Raw genomic sequence first — 16,828 nt, 5'->3', positions numbered from 1 at the left:
AGGCAGCTCACGTGATACATGATTAATGTATGTAAAAAAAGTGACTTCTTTCCTTCAGTTTCTTCTAATAAAAACGTTTCCTTTTTATCGTTTAAAAACATTCAAAGATGTTTAACAAAACGCCGTGGTGTTTTCCTTTTGGTTTTTACTGCATATGCTGGTGTGCGCAGTTCACAGAAGCAGTGCATTTATCTTCCTGTAACAATAATCTATTCCTGCTGTAATATTGTTTTCAACGTTGTGATCAAAACAAAAAGAGTGTTAGAGCGGCTTCATTGTCTGTTGGATTTGGTACGCTGTGTATGACAAAGAAACGGGATGATTGCAAGTGCGCGTGATAAAATATTTATCCCCGAACATCAAGACTACGTGCGTGAACACTTTCTGCAGGACCTGTGGTTTGCTGCTCTAAATTATCGCACATATAGAAGATCTTGCGCTGTGAAAGCAAACAAACAGGAAATCAATAAGTAGGTGTTTCGACATATTCTGCACTTTGTTTTTATAGCGTATCAAGACCTCGAGCACTGTCGGCGAATCTTCTGCGTAATAAATTTGAATTGGGAAATCTTCTGTAGCACCACAAGTAAACGTTTATTGCGTGTGAAGGAGGTGTGTGGAGAGGAGGCGTGTGGAGGGGGTTTCCGCATGGGCAGTAAGGGTGGTCACGCCGCGCACCACCGGATTGAACTCCGCCATAGGCTGCTTCGCATCTAAAAACCGACTGCTTGTGCTGTCCGTTGACCGGCCACCCGTATATGTAGGCACTGGATCTTGACCTGCAATGTAGTGCCGCTGGGAGATTTCTCTTGTGCGTGTTGAACAATAAAGATTCGCAGCGTGCACGTTAGCTGAAAGTGGACATCTCTTTGTCTAATTTTTCTTCTGTCTCTCATTGCCCATTAGCAGTGACATTGGTGTGGGAAACACCGGCGCACACTGCATGCTTCGCCCCTCCACAGCGTTTACGTTAGTGCAGCTGAAAGACCCTTCCCTACATGCTTTGCCCCTCCCCAATTAATATAATCTCAAGCTTTGTATCGCTATCCGAAAACACGGTGTTTGCAGTGCCTTCCATTCTCTTTCAGCGCACTAGGAATACTGTACAGTGTGGTCAGTGTCTTGCAACGCACTGAGAGGCACACAACACATTGTGCATCGTCTGCCCGGGCACTGGGAATGCTGGCGGCGTATCAGGGAATACAAGACGCCCTGGGTGGACGCTTATAAAACTTGATATCGGGTCGCGGGATCTCAAGTTCATGATTTATTGAACATTTTGAAAATATTATTCTATTATTTGTCGGACATTTACCTACTTTAATTTTTATTTACGCGCCGGAGCATACCCTAAAACAATCATCTATAGAGCGCGCTCTGAAGTGTGCTTTCTCTGAAGTGCGTGATTAAGTATTGTGAAATTAGTTGACATAACTGTATCGAAAGAACATATCATTCGCAACACGATATGACAGTAGTGTTATGTACAGCAACTGATATGTCAATCTTGCAGAATAGACAGCGCGGCACAGCACGTTATGCAACTACTTCCTCCGCCCTCTCTCCGCGCGGTCTCTGCGCGCTTATCACTGGAACGCAAGCGGTTACCTTCAAACACGTCACCTCGTGCGCTGCCAGGCACAACCTCTCCGTGGCTTCGATTAGATTACGGTGCTACTGCTTCCTGAAGGCAAGCTCGGGTTGAAGGCCGAGGCGCGGCGACGCGCGGTCCGAATGTGAGGGGAGCGCAGGATGTCGGAACGGAACGAAAACCGAAAATGAAAAACGAAACAAACGATATTTTCGACCGGAACGAAAACGTAACCTAAACTTTATCTATTATTTCGTTCCGGAGTGAAACCGAAATTTTTTCAATCGTTTTTCGGTTCACGAGAAAACTTCGCAACCCGAAGCAACTGAGCTCATGCAATGTGAGCATATCTCAGGGTACAGTACTAGCGCGTGCCTCAGGCAGGAATCCCAAATCAAAGATATGCTGAAATTGTGCGAAAAACGAGAACAGTGGCAACCAGAGATGTTTATATTAACGCAAGTGGACTTCTGCGCGCCTGTCACGCAGACCAGCATAGAGAGGGCATTGTCGGCGCTGAAGTTTGTTACAGCGAAAGCTGTTATGAGATCACAACAGCTGATTTTGGTGCCATAGTTGTCCGCCGCCGCCGCAGCCGGTGTCCAGGACCGCTATCGCGTGATGTAAGAAAAAATTAAATGAGAAACAAATTTCTAGGATAGGATGGGATTTCCACCGGCGCCCTCTGCGTGGCAGTCGGGTCTTCCACCACAGTGCCACGCTGGTGCTTGTAACTACATCGCAAAAATACTCGATACAGGCGTCATGTCGGTCATGGAATCGTGTTAACATATGCAATATAGCGTGGCAGAAGAGTAAAATAACAACCAGTCATCATACAATGCTAATAGCGCAAAGAGTGTGTTGTTTAATGCTTCTCACCAGTGTTGCGGAGTTGCGCCACCAGAATTCGAATGACTCCGGAATCATTCCACATTTGCGCGACCCCGGAATGGAATGGGGACAACGCTTGGGGGAATGGAATGGGAATGGAATTAAGCGCCTTTTGCCCCCGAATGGAATGGGAATGGAATTACGTCTTTTTCTGAAAATAGAGCACGTTTTCATCTACGTGTTGTTTTTCAAACTTCAAATATTAGCAAGTCAGAGCCTCGAAATTAACAATAAAGCAGTATTTTTAAAATGCCTTGCCTGATTACAAGCACGGTACATTTATAAGCAGCATGCCTACTAGAAACCTAGGCGTAAGTTAGTGCACAAACAAATGAATTATATCAGCAGATACCGAAGGGAGAAACAAATTACCCCTGCGCGTTGGTTCCCATTGATACCCCCACACAAAAGTGGCGAATACACTATGCACAGCCTGATCTCTATTTCACGAGCTGTTTGGTACCTGACGCGCGTAAGTAACCTTTGCGACAAGGAAGACATTGCACACCTGCGCACAGGCGAACACAGAAAGTTCTCACCCATCCATGCTTGCGAGGCGCGCTTGACAAGCGTGAGTGCTAACTAGCAGTGCGACCCAGTGTTCCGTATTCGATACAAAGGCACAAGGTGCCCGACCGTAGCACCGTTGCAACTAATACCAGCAGATCTAGAGGGTCTGATTCCCCATTAACCAAATCTTAGTTTTCTCCATATTCACGACCGCTCCAGACGCGTGGCAGAACTGCTTAGTCTTCTTGAATACATCTTTTCTCAGCATAACACTACGCTCTGTCGTCATTTTAGCATTAACACCTTTAAGCATAAACAATATTAAAACACCACCATTCGTTCAAACATGCTGAACATGCACTACAGGTAGCAGGAGAACTGCCCCTATGGGAATTAGTTGGGTTTTTCTACTGCACGAGATACGTCACCAAGCTACTATCCCTCGACATTGGTAACGTGTTTTGCGTACTTTTGCAATTCTTAATGCATCTGATGACATCAGGTTTATGGGGCGTTCATTCTTAACTCGATAAAACTATCAAGATGCCTTTCCTACGTTGAGGAATTACAGGAGTGGAATTGAACTGCCCGGCCACTCCCAGAGTGCGAATGGGCTAAGTTTTTTCATTCCGAGGAATTGAAAAGAATAGAATTGGGGCAAGTTCTAATTCGCCGCAATAGAATTGAAATGGAATGGAGGCGCCCATTCTGCAAAACTTCTTCCGACCCACTGCAAAGTGCTCAGCCATATTTCTTTATCATCATCAGTCATAGCACAAAGTGCACATAATGCCTTACAGATGTGTAGCGTGTACCACGAGACTTCGAAGAATGACGAAAAATGGCATAGTAGGAAGTTCTCTACTTCGGAAAAATTTGGATGATTTATGGCGCAGTAGGTACCTTGCATGTTTATTTGTATTATTGCCCCAAGAGACTCTCCAACGGGCTCTACAAAGTCCGCTCTTCCAGCTTTCGTTGTGACAATACTGCGTGTTCCGCGCAGTCCTGTCGATCTTTTAGGGGCGAAGCTCCTTAAGGCAGCACCCGTTCTTCCCTCGTAGTCGTAGTAGTGCGTAACCAGTCGTAACGCTAGTACCAGATCTTGACCTCCAAGGTGGTGCCGGTGGGAGATTTTTCCTGTGCGTTGTTGAACAATAAAAAATTCGCAGCGTGCGCGTTAACTAAAAGCCGAATTCTTCTGCCTCTCATTCCCCATAAGCAGCCATTGGCATGTTCCAGTAGGAAACGTTAGTAGAAGTAGAAGTGTAAGTGTTAGCTAAAAGCCGACTTCTTCTGTCTCTCATTCCCATTAGCAGCCATTGTTTACCTCCAAGGTAGTGCCTGGTGAGATTTCTCCTGTGCGTGATTAAACAATAAAAATTTTGTTCAAAACGCCGTTGATTGATGAAATAAACCAACGAAAGACGCCAGATGTTTTCTAAAAGCAAAACGAAAGAACGCCAGATGTTTCTAAGGAAAACGAAAAGACGCCAGCTGCTTAACGAAAGACGCCAGCTGTTTTCTAAAGCAATGGTTTTCTAAACAATGAAAATTCACAGCGTACATGTAAAATTAAGGTGAGCTGCAAGTCGTCATAACTCATCGAACCTTTAGCATAAACGCGCCCGATCTCACGTCGGTGATGATGTACTGGGCAGAATTCACGGAAGATACACGGTTTACCGAAGAACCTCCGCAGCTTCGCCCACTCATCATCATTCACTCCGTGGATATGCTGTGATTTTTCCTGTGCGTTGTTGAACAATAAAAAATTCGCAGCGTGCGCGTTAACTAAAAGCCGAATTCTTCTGTCTCTCATTCCCCATTAGCAGCCATTGGCATGTTCCAGTAGGAAACGTTAGTAGAAGTAGAAGTGTAAGTGTTAGCTAAAAGCCGACTTCTTCTGTCTCTCATTCCCATTAGCAGCCATTGTTTACCTCCAAGGTAGTGCCTGGTGAGATTTCTCCTGCGCGTGATTAAACAATAAAAATTTTGTTCAAAACGCCGTTGATTGATGAAATAAACCAACGAAAGACGCCAGATGTTTTCTAAAAGCAAAACGAAAGGACGCCAGATGTTTCTAAAGAAAACGAAAAGACGCCAGCTGCTTAACAAAAGACGCCAGATGTTTTCTAAAGCAATGGTTTTCTAAACAATGAAAATTCACAGCGTACATGTAAAATTAAAGTGAGCTGCAAGTCGTCATAACTCATGGAACCTTTAGCATAAATGCGCCCGATCTCACGTCGGTGATGATGTACTGGGCAGAATTCACGGAAGATTCACGGTTTACCGATGAACCTCTGCAGCTTCGCCCACTCATTATCATTCACTCCGTGGATATGCTGTGACTTTTTTTATCAGAACAGCGGTCTCGCACATCAGATAGTACACTCAATGACGTGCTGCTTCTGAGATCGTGCTCAATCCCTTGACACAAAGCCTTGAGCCCGCTAAAAAATTCCTATTTGTCTTTTGAGAAAATGAATACTATGACTTATTAATACTGGTTTGTGCTAGTTGATAGGAATTCGTGGTACAGTTACTTCCGCTACATCACAAGTAACTACACCACAAATGCAATGTTCATTATGATTACCTTAACTTCAAATTTTTGCATACAAAAAAAAACGTTACGAACCGTTACGGAACATTTTTTTTCGTTCCGGAACAGAAACGAAACAGAACTTTTTGCGGCGGAACGAAACTGAAACCGAAACGAAAAACATTTCGTTCCGACACCCTGGGGGAGCGATTACACGCAAACACCTGTGGCTAAAGTAATGTGGAACAATCTTGGCAGAGAACAGCGCTTTGCGATAGGTGGCGAGACGCTGGAAGTTGTAAAGGAGTACGTCTACTTAGGACAGGTAGTAACCGCGGAGCCGAACCATGAGAGTGAAATAACTAGGAGAATAAGGATGGGATGGGGCTCATTCGGCAAGCACTATCAAATCATGAATGGTAGTCTACCACTATCTCTCAAGAGGAAGGTATATAACAGCTGCATCTTACCGGTACTTACCTACGGAGCAGAAACCTGGAGACTTACAAAGAGGGTTCAACTTAAATTGAGGACGACGCAGCGAGCGATGGAAAGGAAAATGATAGGTGTAACCTTAAGAGACAGGAAGAGAGCAGAGTGGGTCAGGGAACAAACGGGGGTTAAGGATATCATAGTTGAAATTAAGAAGAAGAAATGGATATGGGCCGGCCACGTAGCACGTCGGCAGGATCACCGGTGGTCATTAAGGGTAACTGACTGGATTCCAAGAGATGGCAAACGCGTGAGGGGGAGACAAAAAATTAGGTGGGTAGATGAGATTAAGAAGTTTGCAGGTATAACGTGGCAGCAGAAAGCACAGGACCGAGTTGATTGGCGGAACGTGGGAGAGGCCTTTGCCCTGCAGTGGGCGTAGACAGGCTGATGATGATGATGATGACCTGTGGCTTCTCGTAGCCGTTCGAGCGGTGAGCGGCGATCTGTTCATCACTACTTTGACTGGCACGGTGGTTCCGTCTCGCTTTGTGCGCGCCCGGGCAGACGGTGTGAAGGCGCCAGGACCACAACACCGATATATCTTGGGCGTTGTATGCGAGCTCGCTCTCTTTTCTGGTGTTCTGTGAGAGTGCTCAAAAACGTCAAAACTGATTTTAGAGACATCCACGCAGAAAGTAATCGGTAAGAGCGCGGGAGCAGAAGAGAGAGCGCCATGATGGAAAAGAGTGTCAAAACGCCTGTATAAAGTGTAAAAATACTGCTATCAAGATTAGCTACAGCCCAGTAAAGAGTGGCGTAACTTGAGTGGTAAACGGATGGGCTAAGGAAATATCGAGGTGGACCAGCAGTGGCCACCTCCCCTTTTCTTTGTTTACCGCAAGGCATTAAAGACTGTATGGAACTCACTTTCCTTCTGTCTCGACTGTAATCACTGAACTAATCAACCAGTAAGACTCCGTGCGATGTAACTTTTGTCTGGGCCATTAACCTACTGGTGGTCGCCGAGTGAGGCTCGGTTCGTGGTATGTTGTAAGTGTTATAGGCTCTGACCTAAGAAATTTAAGTAGAACAGTAAAATGCTATTTTCGTTGTTGTCTTCAGTGGACTTCGAAAAGCTGTACATCTGACTCTCTATATATTTCACTACATTATATATTCAAGTTTTGTTACCTCTAACCTGCCACCTGTTTCATCAAAGTGGGGCATCTCCTTGTCGGGACCCAATCAACTTCAAGGAGAACAAACAATAGCAACATAACTACTCCATCACATTTAGAAAAACACGTCGATCCACCTGGTAACGCTTGGCTCAAAGCCAAAAAATGCAGCTGTAGTGAAGGGAGGACGACGACCAAGCAAGCAAGCAAGCAAGCAAGCAAGCAAGCAAGCAAGCAAGCAAGCAAGCAAGCAAGCAAGCAAGCCGGAGTGTCAACAGTAGCATGGGACACGAGCTCGCGTTGACCCGGATTTTGGATTCTTGACGCCCCCGCTCCCCGACGCCGTACTCTTGACGTTTTTCGACTTTGCCTAAAGATGCGTCAATAAACCACGTCACTTTTTGTGGAGGTACGTGGATTCCCACTACCAACCTGGGTCTTCGCTCCCGGAAACTCCCTCTCTGCCCCGGTTTGTGAGCACATTGCCAACATGGCCGAAGGGACCCCTCTGCAGTCTGGACCTTCGGCAGTCCACGTCACCTGCTGCGCCATGAATCACCAGTGAGATCCCCCCATGTTCACCGGCTCAGGTGACTCGAACGTGGAAGCGTGGCTGTCAAAATACGAACGTGTCAGTGCCAACAACAAATGGGACGACCAAATGAAGCTTGGTTACATGCAGTTCTACTTTGCGGACATCGCCCAACTGTGGTATAACAATCACGAGAGCAACATTCCCACTTGGTCCGTCATTAAGACTTCCATTACGGACGTCTTGGTCGGTCATCAGCTCGCAAGCTTCGCGCAGAGCAGCGCTTGCATGAACGGGCACAGCAACCCGGCGAGAACTTCACGAGCTACATTGAGGATGTGTTGAACCTATGCAACCGCGTGAACTTTACCTTGAACGATGAGGAGAACATGAAGCACATCCCGAAGGGCATTGAGGGCGATGATTTTCAGGTGCTGCTTGCGACGAATCCCACCACAGTCGCTGGATTGGTCTCATTGTGTCAGTGTTTCTACGAGTCGCGTAGGCAGCACTCGATCGCACGCCAAGCCCTCACGACGGCCGACACACTATTGAGCTTGTACGTTACTCGCCGCCTTGCCGATCAGCAGCCGCTGCTATCCACCTTCAAGTAATTTATCAGTGAAGAGCTAGCGCGTCAGCTTTTACTACTACCTCTCACGAACGAGCCGACGCAGACTTTGGCCCCTGACGTTAAGCACGTCATTCGGACCGAAATTGCTGAGGCCCTACAATCTATGCTCCAAAAACCACCCTTCACTGCACCGCTCATTTACGCTGCTATCACTGCTCGGCGTTGCTATCGCTGCTGACGCCCGCCGTTACCTTGCTTCGTGGAGAATCTTTGGGGCACGTACAAGACGTCGACCTCCTGCGTTCCCTGAACTTCTCTGAAAGCCAACCCTACCTTCAGCTGAACGCCATGACGTCACCTGTTCCCAACTCTTCCGCCCCAGATGTTTTCCGCCCTTCAATTGCCGACGGTCTACCGCCATGGCATCGCAGCGATCTTCTCGCTCTTCTGCAAGACCTCTACTCGCCATTCGATTGCGCCCAGCCAACCTTGGGCCGCACGACAAACGCCACACACCTCATCGACAGCGGTTCCCATGCTCCCTTACGCCAACGACCCTATTGAGGTTTCGTGGCAGAACGGCAAATTATCAACGAACAAGTCGACGACATGCTTAAACTCGCAGTTATTCAGCCGTCCCAGAGCCCCTGGTCCTCTCCTGTCGTACTTGTGCGCAAGAATTGATCAATAAGGTTCTGTGCCGACTATCGCCGCCTGCCGCGCATCGATGATGTTCTCGATTGCTTACAAGGGGCAGAATATTTCTCGTCTTTAGATTTACGTCTGGGTTATTGGCAAGTACTGATGGCTGTCACCGATCGTGCGAAGAGTGCTTTCGTCACTCCTCATGGACTCTATGAGTTGGACGTCATGCCGTTCGGGTTGTGCAACGCCCGAGCTATTTTCGAACGGATGATGCACAACATCCTTCGCGGCTAGAAGTGGAACACCTGCCTTTGCTACCTTGAGAACATCATAGTTTTTCTAGAGATTGTCTTACTCACCTTGTTCACCTTCGTGAGATTTTGACGTGCCTCACCTCAGCTGCTCTTCAACTTAACATCAAAAAGTGTCACCTTGCGGCGCAACAGTTGACAATGCTGGGTCACGTCGTCTGCAAGGAAGGCGTTCTCCAGGTTCCAGTGAAACTTCGGCCCGTTGCCGAATACCGCAATCCCACTGGCATGAAGACGCTTCGAAGTTTCATTGGGCTGTATTAACATTTTCACCGATTTGTCCGCCATTTTGCTTCCATCATCGCCACTGTTACCAATTTTCTCTAACCTCTAACGGCCTTCCTGCTTGGTCAAGAGAGTGCGACACATCTTTTGAAACGGTACGGCGCCTCCTAACAGCGCCTCAAATACTTCCTCGCTTTCACCCTGATGCGTCAATGGAAATCCGTACTGACGCCAGCGGCGTCGACCTTGGTGCAGTATTGGCTCAAGAGAAACCAGGATATAAAGATTACATCGTCGCTTACACGAGTCAAACTCTCAAGAAAGCCAGTACAATTATTCAGTCGCTGAGAAAGAATGCCTTGCCATAATTTGGGTTTTGGCTAAGTTTCGTCCGTGCCTCAACGGCCGCCCTTTCGATGTCGTCACGGACCACCATGCTCTATGTTGGCTCTCATCGCTGAAACATCCGGCGCGACGCCTCGGTCATTGGGCGCTTCAGCTGCAAGAGTACAATATTCCTGTTGTGAACCGATCAGGCTGCAAGCGCTATGATGCTGATGCGCTCTCTGCTCACCGCTAGCGTGCGACACAGCTTCTCCGTCCGCTTCCTTGTCGCCAATCGACGTCGCAGATATGTCGTCGGAGCAACGCAAGGATACGCGGGTTTGCCACATGCTCGACGTTTTAGCTGATCCATCAGCTTACCCCGCATCTCGAACTCATTTCGCTATTCGAGATGGTCTCCTCTATCCGCGGAATTACGCGTCTGATAGCCGGAGGTGGCTGCTTGCGATACATCGCCACATGTGCACGCAAATTTCACACCGACCCGCAAAGTGCTCACGCCGGCGTTCTCAAGACCTACAACCGCCTGCGTCAGCGATACTATTGGCGCGGATTGTATACATTTGTGTGCAAGCATATCCGCACTTGTACAAGCATATCCGCACTGTCAGCGACGAAAGGCTCCACCTCAACGTCCAGCCGGTACACTTCAGCCTCTCCCGTGCCCGACGCGTCCATTTCACCGCGTTGGTATTGATATATGCGGCCCGTTTCCCTCGACCACTTCTGGGAACACATGGATCATTGTCGGCGTAGACCACCTCACGCGTTATGCAGAGACTGCAGCTTTGGTCACAGCAACAGCCAGAGAAGTTGAATTTTTTTTTATTCTACGCAACTTCGTCCTGCGCCACGGCGCCCCGCGCGAACTTTTGAGCGACAGAGGACGTGTTTTCCTGTTCGAAGCTATTGAAGCATTGCTCCTTCAGTGAAGCATCGTTCACCACATGACGACAGCATATCGTTAGCAAAGCAATGGCCTAACCGAAAGATTTAATCGCACTCTTGGTGATATGCTGACGATGTGCACCGCATCAGATCATACCAATTGGGACACCGTCCTTCCTTTCGTGACATATGCGTACAACACTTCTACGGAAGCGACCGCAGGATTCTCACCGTTCTTTCTTTTACACGGACGCAAGCCGTCATGCATGCCGGACACCATGCTTCCTTACACACCTGAGGCATGTGAGTACAGTCCAATTTCTGATGTTGCCAGGTACGCAGACGATCGCCAGAAGGTCGCCAGAAGCCAAGGTCGCCGGAAGCTTAGGTGCGACGATCACCGATCTCTTGATACCTTCAACACAGGTGCCCTCGTCTGGCTTTGGGTCCCACCGAACACTCCTACACTTTATTCCAAGTTAATGGCCAGATATCACGGCCCCTATCGCATTTTTGCGCGGATTTCTGCCGTCTATTACGAGGTCGAGCCCTTGACACCATCTGACGACTTGGGTCGTTGTGGCCGAGAAATTGTCCACGTGTCTCGCATCAAGCTATATTACGACCCCACTATCTTGCCAACGCCTTAAGTCGCCAGACTGGTTCCGCTATTCCCCGGGGGTCAATGTAGTGAAGAGAGGACGACGACGAAACACACCAACGAGCAAGCAAGCCGCAGTGTCAATAGTGGCATGGGACACGAGCTCGCGCTTGCAATGATTTTGGCTGCTTGACGCCCGCCGCTCTCCGACACCCTACTCTTGACGTCTCTCGACTTTCCCTGAAAACTCGTTAATAAATCACGGCACACAGCATAGAACGACTCGCTCACTGCTTCGCATGAAACCGATTCCGACAAGGCGTGAGATCTGACAAATGTATTATTTGTTTTTTTGTTCACTAGCTGCTCTCAGTTTGTGGTTAGTCAGCCGTAGAGAATAAAGCCACAACAGTAGGACACAAGCAACCACCGAAGCTCTGAACAGAATGCTTTTCGGTCTTTCACTAGCCGATGTACGCATTAAAGTCCAGCTGTCTCCAAAGCTGCACTATAACGGGTACATTAAACACAAAGTAAGCGCATACGAACGCATTTATACGAGCGAAATGCAATATTTTCGTTCAGGCCGGAATGCTGCAAAAGTACACCAATAACTTCAACTTGGCGCAGTTTAACGTCGGCGCCGCGGAGCGGATGTTTATAGAAAACGAAGGATATCCTCACTATTATCAATGCATTATCGTTTTTTCAAACTCAAATACTGATAGCAGCGCCATTATTTTAAGGAGTTGACAGCGTCAGCGTTTTTGTACTGTATGAAGGTTTAGTGGACGGCACTCGGTGACAATGCGCAATGGCGGCAGTCAAGGAGGAGCACGGAATTCTAGCACGAGCGGCGTTCTTTCTGAAAGGAGCCGAAGAGGACGACCCAGCAAAACGCGCTGGAGAGGACGACCCATTAGAAAGTTCCAGGGCTCCACTACAGTATGAGCAGTGTATGATTCGGAACTGGTCTCACAAAAACGCTTTCAGCGTAGGAGAAAATGTTGGAAGACCTACCATTTCAGAAGCCACAGACCGTGCGAGACCTTTCAACGTAGCCCCGACAAGCGTTCTTCCTATACCGAGACGCGAGGTGCTGACTTTGGCGGCAGAAATAAAACTGCGGCTACAAACTGAGATAGCTGTGGCATTACCAGCACTGCATGACTGATAACAGCAACGCGCGCTCGGCACCTCCGTGAACTTTTCGACGATGATAACATTGCCTCCTTGTGCTGCATTTCGAGCTTATTATTTTTACCCCGGTAGTGTTTGCATGCTTGCCCTTCAACTTAAACAGGCATGCGACTTCGTTAAGGGCCAACGAACTGCCTATGTCAAAACAAAGAAACGTGCGATGAAAGAATTCCCATTGTGTGGTACGAGAGCCGTGTTCCAATGAAGGCAGTATCAGTTTTTGTAACACGTCTGTGTGAGGGAGGCAAAAGCACGCAGCGAGATGTAAACCATTGGTGTGTAGTGAAAATTAAAGGCTGTCGACACAAACATAGCTACGCTTCAGAAAATTACGTAGACACTGCTGTTGCTAAAAAAAAAAGAGTCAAAAACTAATGAAGTGAACTGCACATTCGAGATGTATTAGGTACAGCAAACGACGTGAAGCCCTCATTGCAACAGATTACTAACATAGTGAAAGCACATATGACAAAACGAATATAATTCCACTGAGTCACGAGTCAGCCGCGATTCAGGAAGATCGCGCCATAGGAGCTCGGAAAAAAAGTAAAAATCAGAGTAAATACATTAAAATTCAGAAGGGAACTAATGTTGACAATGTTACGAACAGAATGGTTAAAAACCTTTCGATGAAATACTTAGGTCTCACTGATGCATAGATTCAAGAGCTCCCTTTGAAACGTTTATACCTATTGGCTGGAGCTTATAAAACTGTGAATAATATATGATTCTATATTTTCAGGCTCTTGATGATCGGAAGTTTGACTCACGTACATGAAATGTCATCGGATAAAAGTTGTGACCTGCCACGTCACGCTATAACACTACTTTCGATAATTTTGTTGCTGTGTGCGTGCGATAGCCGTTTATTCTAACATTAACAGCTTGTCTCGTTTCGCCGAAGCACTGCTTGTGACAAAGCAAACATTCGTGCATGTAATTAGGGAAAATTCTAGCCGGTATCGAATGCTGGTATCCTGCGCGACAGTCAAATATTCTAACATTGGTCCACGCCAGCGCTTGAAGCTGATTCTGAAAAATACCATATACAGTCGACATGTCGTGCAAGAAGTCACGTTAACACACGTAAAATTGCGTTGGCAGAGGCGTGCAATAGCGATTCATGGAGGCGGAGTTTGAGAAACACTGAACGGCGAACAAAAGTTTGCACACCGTTGACGAAGAAATAAAAGAAAACAAATGAGGCGCTCATATAATAATTGCTGGGATTTAACGCCTCGAAACCCCGATATGATTATGAGGGACGCCGTTGTGGAGGGCTCCGGAAATTTCGACCACAGCGGGTTCTTTAACGTGCGCCTAAATCTAAGTACGCGGGCCTCAAGCATTTTTCACCTCCATCGAAAATGCAGCCGCCGCGAGCGGGATTCGATCCCGCGACCTTCGGGTCAGCAGTCGAACACCGTAACCACTATACCACCGTGTCGAGCCATGAGGCGCTCAAAGTGCCCATTTAATGCCAAACATATCTAGTGCTCGTTGCGGCTCATCCTTCTTTCACGAGTGGAGCTATAGACTTTCGCCCTTCTTCAATGAAAAGGTTTTAACAGCTGCCAAACTTTTAAGCGAAGCGTCTATGAGCGAAGGATGTCGGTGGCGGTGGCGGCTGTGGCATAGTTCGCCAAAAACCCGGCACGGGCGAGTGTGCAGAAATGCGCGCGTACTCAAAAAAAGGTCCCCTAAGGTGAGCCGCTCACATGCGCAGCCGTATGCGAATAAACGATGCTCTCTCGATCGTGGACTTCTCGGGGACCAGCCGTTCCTGACATGGAAATGTGATCATTTTTCGAGGTGACTTGTCGTTCAGGTTGTCACATTACATTGTTACTTTTCATTCTTTCACGCATGACCGTCGCTGTTGCCTGTTGCAACAGAAGTACTGCGCAGTTAAGTACATCGGTGAAGGTCCAATTCCCGGCATGGAGAAAGAAAGAAGCTTGGAGGGAGCATTAAGCAATGTGATAGAAAGGAAGAAAAAAAGAGGGAAAGAAAGCGCCTGTGTTCCGTTTCCGCTTGGCGTCGTGAGAAAGAAACAAAGCAAGAGAGAGAGAGAGAAATAGTAGGTATTGCCCGCACGCACCAAGCATCGCTTTCCCCCATTTTCCCACCAGGGGTCAGGCTCCTAACTCATTGCGTTTAGAAAGCCGCTCTATCAGCGTTATTTATATGTTAACCTGTTAACACGAAAATGTTTTATGCCGGGGTCCACCTTGACTTTCACGACGTATTTCCGTCAGGAAGTAATTCAGCAAAATTACAGCCATCAGATGGCAAAGAAAAATAAAACTATAAGAAAAAGTTCCGACGACGGGAGTCGAAACCATGACGTGTCGGTCCGCGAAGATGCCTGGCGGACGTTTAGCTCACTGAGCTACCGCCAAACACACTACGGAAACTGCATGAACGCGCCTTATATCATTCTTCTCACAGTGCTATTGGATGGATGTATGGATGTTATTAGCGTCCCCTTTTTAACGGGGCGGTGACATCTGTGCCACCAGGCCCGAAAAAAAAAAGAACGCGCCGTTGCTATACGACCGTGCCATTCGGCGCGTTTCCAATACAAGTTTAATTTTGTCAACGCTTTGACATACCATGAGGTGGCGGCTTTATTCCAAGCCTCGCTCATAGCATCCATCCATATCGAAAAATCGCTCTCCGACACTCGCCTGGCTGTCGCACCGCGTTCTTCGCTCGCCCTGTGAGAAGTAACGGCCAGGCTAGAGGAAAGACACGACACGCGTAACGTTTCTCTTCGCATTTCAGGACTCTTTGAAAGAGTGCATATCGAGTACGAGTGTTTATTACGTGCTTGTTGATGCCATCTTTGCGCGGGATTCGCCATATGCGGTGTCGACGCATATGTGAAGAGCTTCAGCTGCCGCAAGGGTTAAATCATGATCATGGGTGTTAGTCGTCAGCACAGAGATGTGCCACAGGCGTCAACGTGAGTGCGATGCGTCCACCGGTGCTATATCTGCCAAACAACAGTAGACAATGCAGAAGGTCTCATATACCAATGCACTATAAACAATAAACCTCTTCATTGACGAAACGTTTCACGTTCGTGTTATACCGATTCCTGTGGCGGAGGGATCAGCCATCTTTTTTCTTTCGTTCTAGCATAATTGGCAAGAATTGGAGTGCATCAGGCCAGACGAGCATGCAGTTTTTTTTTAAAGGCGCAATTGATGATGCCACGTTCAGATGGTGACTGATGATTATCCTTGTACGCATGCCAGCTAATACTAATATTACGCATAACGAAATAACTCTTGACATTCGATCGATTGTTCGGACGACTAAATGGCTTCGTAAGTACTTCGGAAGTTTTTACCTGTTGTGCACTAGCGCGGCGGAACGAAATTTCAAAGGGGGCGTGGGTCGTCAGGACAACCGGATATATCCCTGTATCTTATCATTGCGGCTCTGCGCTTCTACCAACACCAGGCTATATGCATAGCAATATAAAGCGCACTTCCTTCGCAGACGTTAGAATGCAGCAATGGAACACGCCAGTGACGAGCAAGTATCATACTTTCCAATGCAAAGAAGGCTCCCATATGATTGCAAGTGACACCATTGTTCAAACCATATTCAACCACCGCTTCATCGGCCGCACCATAAGCTTTTCTTTCTGCTTACGGAAGGATTTTTTTTGTGCCGCCACACACGTTTTCCCAAACAGTCGAAAAGCAAAAAAAAATGCAGCCAAGTCACCTTTGAAGAGCATGTCTGCATATCTTTTGTATACGGTGCCGCTAACACAACTTATCTCTTTTGTCAATAACTGTGTGTGTAGCAACCTGACATCGGCAAAGCCTATTCTCCTCTGGTGCGGAATTCTTTACACCAATACACATATAATGAACATAGTTATCTCAATATTTTGTGCATAGTCTTACGCAAAGAAACACAAGAGTTCAATATATTTATATTGAAATGGAATGCATTCATTATACAAAAAAGGGGTGGATAGCTCGTACACACAACGGCAACGTCTTCTTCGTGGTCACCGCGATGGCGACAGGTCATCCTTTCGGAAAGTCAGTCTGGTTGGTAGCCGCCATGCTGGCTTCGTGGTTGCGGTGCTCGGCTGCTGACTTGAAATCCAGGGGTTCGATGCCGCCTGTGCAGGTCGAATTTCGGTTATGTCTGTATGATAATAACATGGGGAGGTTACTCCGTATACCTCCCATAGGATGCTTGAATTCATGACGTCAGCGCTGGCAGCACCAACGTCCCTTCTGTTACTGTCATGGCGGCTGGGCTTCAGAGACTCAAACTGCAGAATGGCGGCGCACACGGTATGCGTCGTCATGGCAACACT

This window comes from Rhipicephalus sanguineus, chromosome 3, assembly GCF_013339695.2.
Source record: "Rhipicephalus sanguineus isolate Rsan-2018 chromosome 3, BIME_Rsan_1.4, whole genome shotgun sequence".
Classification (NCBI taxonomy): Eukaryota; Metazoa; Arthropoda; class Arachnida; order Ixodida; family Ixodidae; genus Rhipicephalus; species Rhipicephalus sanguineus.
The sequence above is the reverse complement of the archived record's forward strand: the minus strand, read 5'-3'. Positions refer to the sequence as shown.